The sequence below is a fragment of the Pinus tabuliformis genome, chromosome 4_1, assembly GCF_031772625.1.
Source record: "Pinus tabuliformis cultivar Carrire ecotype Pingquan chromosome 4_1, CPIR1, whole genome shotgun sequence".
NCBI classification, from domain to species: domain Eukaryota; kingdom Viridiplantae; phylum Streptophyta; class Pinopsida; order Pinales; family Pinaceae; genus Pinus; species Pinus tabuliformis.
The window spans coordinates 385,158,188-385,165,147 of NC_142303.1; the positions used below are offsets into that span (position 1 = coordinate 385,158,188).

At 34.1% G+C, this 6,960-nt stretch overlaps 1 pseudogene; it reads right to left on the reverse strand.

Moving 5' to 3' along the window:
• Positions 1-6,243: 6,243 nt before the first annotated feature.
• Positions 6,244-6,603, reverse strand: LOC149175903 (antifungal protein ginkbilobin-like protein pseudogene; annotated as a pseudogene).
• Between the last annotated feature and the right edge of the window lie 357 nt (positions 6,604-6,960).

The window sequence follows — 6,960 nt, forward strand, 5'->3', positions numbered from 1 at the left end:
GATATCCTAATCCTCCAATTGTCGAGCTCCTTGTACTTAGCCCTCATAGTGCACATCTCACGATAGGATTTTTGCATGTGGCCTGCCGCTTAAGAGTATGGTTCGCCTTTAGATTCCTGTCGAGGGCCATTCTCCCTTTGTTAACTACTTTTGTACCCTTGGTTTTTCGACCTCTAACGACCATGCACTAGCGCAATATCGAAAGCCCCTCTATATCGAAACTTTTCCAAACTCCAGCTATTTTAAAGTTCTGATGTCTTCAACCTCCGATTGCCGACTTACGATATGATTCCATCACTCCACATGGAAACTTCTTAGTGGAGACACATGTCACCCAATTTTGGCCCATTAGCCTACTTGATCAGGTTGAATATGTGTGCCATGTGTCCTGTCATACTGCCACGTCATGTTGATGTTAGTTGCCACTGTACATTATTGGAGCTAACCAGACATTGCCATGTGTCTTTATCGATGCCAATCACATGTTTTCATGTGTCCTTATCGAACTTAATCATATCCTACCATGTGTCCTGCTAGAGGAGAGGGAGGAGGACTCATCAACATTGTTTTTTCATGGAAATCCTTTGTTAATATTCCTTTGCCTTTCTCGTTGCTTTTAAAGGCTTATCAACACTTATCGATATCACAATATTTTAAAGGTTCCTCACTTGACAAAGTTCTAATATTGCAATCTCTCATATGCTAATGTTCTGATACACCGATCTCTAGGATTTCGATATCCTCCAGCCTGTGATAAAACCTAATACAATGTATTACACCTCTGATATTCTCAATATGTTGGCCTCTGATATTCCAATAAGCTGATACGCCAATCTCCGGGGTTCTGATATCCTACTACGTCGATACGCTAACCTTCGTTCGTCGATGTGCTGATAGCTTGACCTTCGATCACCAATGCACTAATATGGATGCTTCGATGTGTCAATATTTGATATGTTAGACCTCTAATATTTCAGTATTTTTTAGGACTTCAAGTCCCTTATCATCGACAAGCCATAACATTTGATCTAGGAGTCCATTTTTGGACTTCAACATATTGTTGGAAACATATTCAAGAGAAATTTCCAATGGAGAGGCTCTAATGTAGTCTTTAAGCCCATATTATACCTCTAAGATGGCTCCAAGCTCTCTGACATTATTCTTCTTCCTCACTTTCCAGACAACTGGAATCACAACCACCAAGGTGATCCTTTGGATGAAGCTTGCAGCCACAATGCACTTCCTCCTGGTTGATCACTATAATCATCAGTTTATGGCTTCTCCAATAAGCCTACTATTGTGATTATTCTCTACATGGAGATTCCTCCTGGGCCATCACTGCCAACATCTGTTGCGACAAGCATCCAAGCTAGTCTGGTTGACATCAATGCCAACACTCCAGCCAATAGTTAGGCAATGCAAAATGCCCAACACATTTCCCCAACATGACTATTCACATCAATGCCAACACACTTGCAAATTCCTTCACTAGGTCACTAGCCATCCAGATAATGCCAACTGTCCAACAATTTTCCTATAAATTGATAAGTTTCTTCTATTGATGTTATTTGACGTTATTTACTACTGCAGTTATGACGATTAATTCTAGGTATCTTAACCTTAACATGTTTAAGTATGTACAGTGATACATATATGTTCTTATTTTTTAGCTTCAAACAATCTATTTGATTAAGATTATATATATGTGTGTGTGTGTGTATGTATATTTCTGACCTATGTTTCAAATTATGAAGGATAAGAGAGAGAATGCACTTCCTATATGGTAGGAGAATTATTATGAATTAAACTGTAGAATTTTATCCTCGCACAAAATAATTAAGCGTAAAAATAAGATACATGGTACATTCAAAAAGAGCGATATTAAACTAGAAATAATTGAGAAAGTACATCTTGCGAGAAGGCTTGGAAAAAAACAAATTGGAATAAAACGCATTAGTAGTTATAATTAAGTTACCTTCCATTAAAAATAAAAGTGACAATACAAGTAAGGAAACATGTAATATGTAGAGTATTCCTTAAAATTATTTCAGACTTAAATTCTATTTGTGAGCCTCACTGAGACCCACTATTAAGTTGTGAAAAATATTTTGAGTCCTCATATTAATAGTATCCTAACCCTAGGTTTCCATAAAGAGAAATATCTTAAGTAAGAAATTCTGGAGGATATGTATTTAAATAAATTGAAATAATTAATGTATAAGCTTGGTATAGGAATATTTTATAAAAAGCAAACTTAAAGTTAGCCAGATTTAAAACTACAACTGACAATATAGGATATCATATCAAAATTATAGTCGTTAACAAAATACCATAACTATGAATCATGAATATTATATCATAAACATAAAACAAATATAATATGTATATCAAAGGAGTAAACTAAATATTGCATTGGATGTTGTGAAGGGAACACCGTAAGGCGGGAGTATAGAAAAGAGTGGCAAAGAAGATAGGAGTGAAACTTTTATGTAATTTTGTTTATTTATTAGTATTTTTGTGAGAGAGAGTTTGAAATTTGAATTTTGCAGAATTGAGCTATATCATTGATTTTAATTTACATACTCAAATTTTAAACTATTTGAGGAAGAAAAGAGAAAGGGAAAAGAAAGAAGAAGATGAGATATTGCATAATGCATAATTATATTAGGAAAATTATTCGAACAATTTTCACACATTCGCAAACTGTAAGTTTACTCTTGCAATTAAAAAGAAGATGAGATATTGACAGTGAATGCTAGACAGTAATAAGATCCTTAATCATCATTTTAATAGTATCCTTAATCGACATTGTACCTTAATCAACAAGGTACCTTAATCAACAATATACTAAAGGGGCATAAGAATGACATGGAGTAGTGAAAGATCAAATATTTCATAATTGAACAATTTAATAAATGTCGCATTGTGTAATAAGCTTCATAAAGAAGTATATTACACCCAATTATGTCACATCTAAACCATTGAAACATCATTTGAACTGCAGAGGACATTGCATTCTTGCATTTTCTAGTGTTCACTTTTCAAGAAGGGAATGGATGCAATAGTGTCATTGATTTTGGAGAATGGAAAGCAGTTTTCCTAGTGCACGTGATAGATTATTGATCGAGTTAGGAAAAAAGGAAATGATAAACTAACAAAGTTGACAATTTGTCGAAGTTGGTGAAGAGCGGAGCAAGCAATAACAACCTGCAAAAGAAATATGTCCCTCCAAATATGAAGTTGAATTATTATAATTATAATTATGGTAGTTTACTCTTACATTATGAAAGTTGATCAATGTAATCAAAAGATAAAGGAAACCTATGAATGCATACTGCTTTCATGCATAGTTTGTTGCAAAAAAATAAATATAAACTAAAAAACCATTTCTAGTGAGCTAGGACAAATTTTCTAGAAATTAAAAACATTTAAAAATATTTCTAACAATTTACTTTATTTCATGGTTGAATTTATTGTGACTTAGTCCAACTCAACTTTACTGAAAAGTATGACATGGAAAGAGGGTGCATTTATTACACAAAAAGACTAGATATCTAATAATATTTTTTCTTGGTTATAATCAAAATGGTGGAAAGAAACAAATATGCATTGATATGTTTTAAAATAAAAATAGTGGAAAAATCAGCATATTCTTACAAAAAATGAAAACACCATAGATCACGAGTATTCACCCACCATGTTAGCTTCATTATCATCAAATAATAAGTATTTAACAAAATTGCATACAAGAAAACAAAGCTCATAGTTGAGATAGAACAACCTTAAGTATTCAAAGACATGATATCATAATCATATCTCTATACTCATTGTGAAGAGCCCCTCCCAAAAAATAATATATAATACTATTATGCAAATCTCATTATAATTATGGATACTTGTGAACAAGTTTATACCCTTTATACTCAAATATAAAATAATGTTAAAAATTTTCATGTGTACATTCAAACATATTATGTAGAGAACCACACCTTTTGTTGTTGTCATTTTGGAGTAGGATTTCAAAATTTTCATATCCAACCATACCAAAATTACAAAATTCCATACCAAAATTACAAAATTCCAACCATTTGAATTATGTTCATTTATGAATATTTTAGATCTCTGAACCAACTTAAAATATGAATTGAAAACTGATCAAGGTCAACCAAATTACAAATACTTTTATCTGTTGCCAAATTCCTAACGCATTCTCTGTATCCATGTCACATGGCTAACCCCCAACACTATTCTTTGTATCCATGTCACATGGAGAACCCACAACCTTATTAAATGCTTTTATTTCTCCCAATTATCCAAGGTTTTGAGCATCTAGAGTACTGAGACTAACACATATGGTCTAGTGTTACTATTTAGGTTTTGAAAAGAGAAAATTGACGTGGGTGATCAAACCAATCTTTTTACAAGTTCTCCTTTGTAACCCGAACAATATCGTTTTGTTCTTTATAACATTATTATAAAAATATCCTCCTATATGAGGGCCTTGATGTGCACAAGTGAACAACACATGCTACATCTACCAATTATGTATATCAAAGAAAGATATGAGATAACCAGAAATTAAATTTATTATTTTGGATTCAAATCTTTATAGGAATATGTAAAAGCTCAATCCAAGAGAGGTATTTTATTTTCTAGCTTACTAATATCTCCCCCACTACAAATGACTATTATACAGGTCTATCCTTGCGATATTTATACCTGCTAGCCAAGGACATCAAGCGAGAGCCATACTCCATGGAGAATTCCCTTAAAATGCACGAAAGAAAATAAAGTTCTGGTGTCATTTACGAGAGTTATGCTTTTTAAAGAACAATTACAAGTAGATCTTCATTGTTAGAAAAATGGCAAAAACATATATTGAATGTGCAGTTACAACATTTCTATCCCTGTAACACTAAAAAAATCAAGTATATAATGGGTTTATGCGATTTTTAATCTTTAAAAGGGGTTTGTTTGGTCTGATTTTAAATTTCCAATGAAATGTATACTGAAAAAGAGATCATACCCTTTTCATACCTCAAGAATTGCAGAAGAAAGAAGCCATTTGTAGCCATCATTTAACATAATCCTTTGACTCCAAAATCAGAATTAAAAAGTGCATACGATTGTAGAATCTTACTAATAAATTGTTTATCATCTCTCATGCCATCAACAATGTTTTCGAATTGGTGGTATCTAATGCAGAATCTAACCCAAGGAAGGTCCCTTTTAATGGTGATTTCATACTGGTCAAGTTGGGGTTTAGCAGGGCAATGGCGAGGGCCTAGAGAAACCACCTAAGGCACATAATCTCTAAATTTTTGGGCACTAAGCTCTAGTATGTGAGGGATACAACTCATAGAAATATCAATCATGTGGTCGACATGATGCAAAAAGGCCTCTTTGGCCACTGAAAAACCCAAATGGATATGATCTCAAATGCAAAGATCTAATGACGAGCTATGCAATATTGTGTTAAATATTATAATTGTTTTATTAATTAACAATTCTTTCTTTTAATATTTTCATGTTTATGTTTAATAATTAATAAGTAGTGTTTAATGTAACTGAAAGTCATTGTTCAGTTGTCTAACAATGAATGCAGTTGGCATCTCAAATAATTCTTCCCATAGAGAAAAGCCTTACAACTTAATAACTTAGTCTGAAAATCACTATTCCATACATCGGAAGCAAAATAAAGAAAAAAAAACTAATAATAATAGCATACTTGCGAAGCATGTAAATTATTGTATAAATTAAAATAAATTTATTAAAATTAATGTATATTCATGTAAAGTAAAATGAATAATTCAATGTCATTGCAGCTTTAGAGAGAGATATTTTGATAGGTAAAAACAAAAGAAGTAATGGCATGCAAGTGAAATAGATGACTGCTGAACAGTTTATTTACTTATGAAAAAGAGGTAGATACCCTCTTATGAAGAATATGCAGATACTTGAGGGCATATCACATGGCATTTTGATGTAGATTATAAATTTCGGAAATATATACCATTGGGAGAGGGTTAAAGAACTGACTTCTCTCTCGACCATTAGATTTGAGGATATTTCTGAAATCTACAATTGACGGGCACAGATTCAAGCAAGATAGCATTATAAATGCAGAGATGAGACTCTCTAGCTCAGCTCAGAGAATCCTTTGGGTTTTATTTTGGAAGGGTATTGCGCAGTGCAGTAAAGTACTTGATACTAAAGCTGTACAGCTTGTAGCGGATGAAACAGTCAGAGTTGAACTTCAGCACCAGTAGCGTTGCCGCAAAAGTTCAAGATGTTGTCGCCGAGAGCATTAAGGCAGGTGGTGCAGGTGGTGCAATTAGAGTCAGTGAGTGACTGAACGCAGATTGGTTCCCCGTAGGCACTGGGTGACCCTGCGCTCGACGTCTTGTAGTCGTAGCCGTTGATCATGGCGATGTTTTGTTCCAGGTCTGAGAGCAGGTTTCCCAGAGGACCATAGAACGAACTTCCGCTTGGGATAATCTCCGTGCTACACACATACAACACTAAGTCTGTATTCAGCGCACCCACCACCACCATGAGTAGTAACATTACAGCTAAAGAAAAGCCAACTGATCTGATCGCCATGGCTGCCTCAGATGAAATAATAATCTCACCTCTCTAACAATAATAAACCCTTCAAATGGCAAACGTTATTGCGATGCTTACGAATCTGGTGGGGATGCCTCCATTTCATCAGCCTCGGGCCACATGAAGCATGATGTAGGATCACGTCACACGTTGTCAGTTGATGATGATGATGGTGGTTAACGTCCGGTGAGACCAAATAATGATCTATCGGACCTAAAAAGACAAATTATTTATTTTGATTTAAGATTTTATTCCTATGCTCAAAAAGCTTGGAGAGAAGCCTCCCGAGTTCACTATAATTTTGGCATTGTAAAAGGCTAGGAAGGTCAGTATTGTAACAAAGGTTGTGAAATT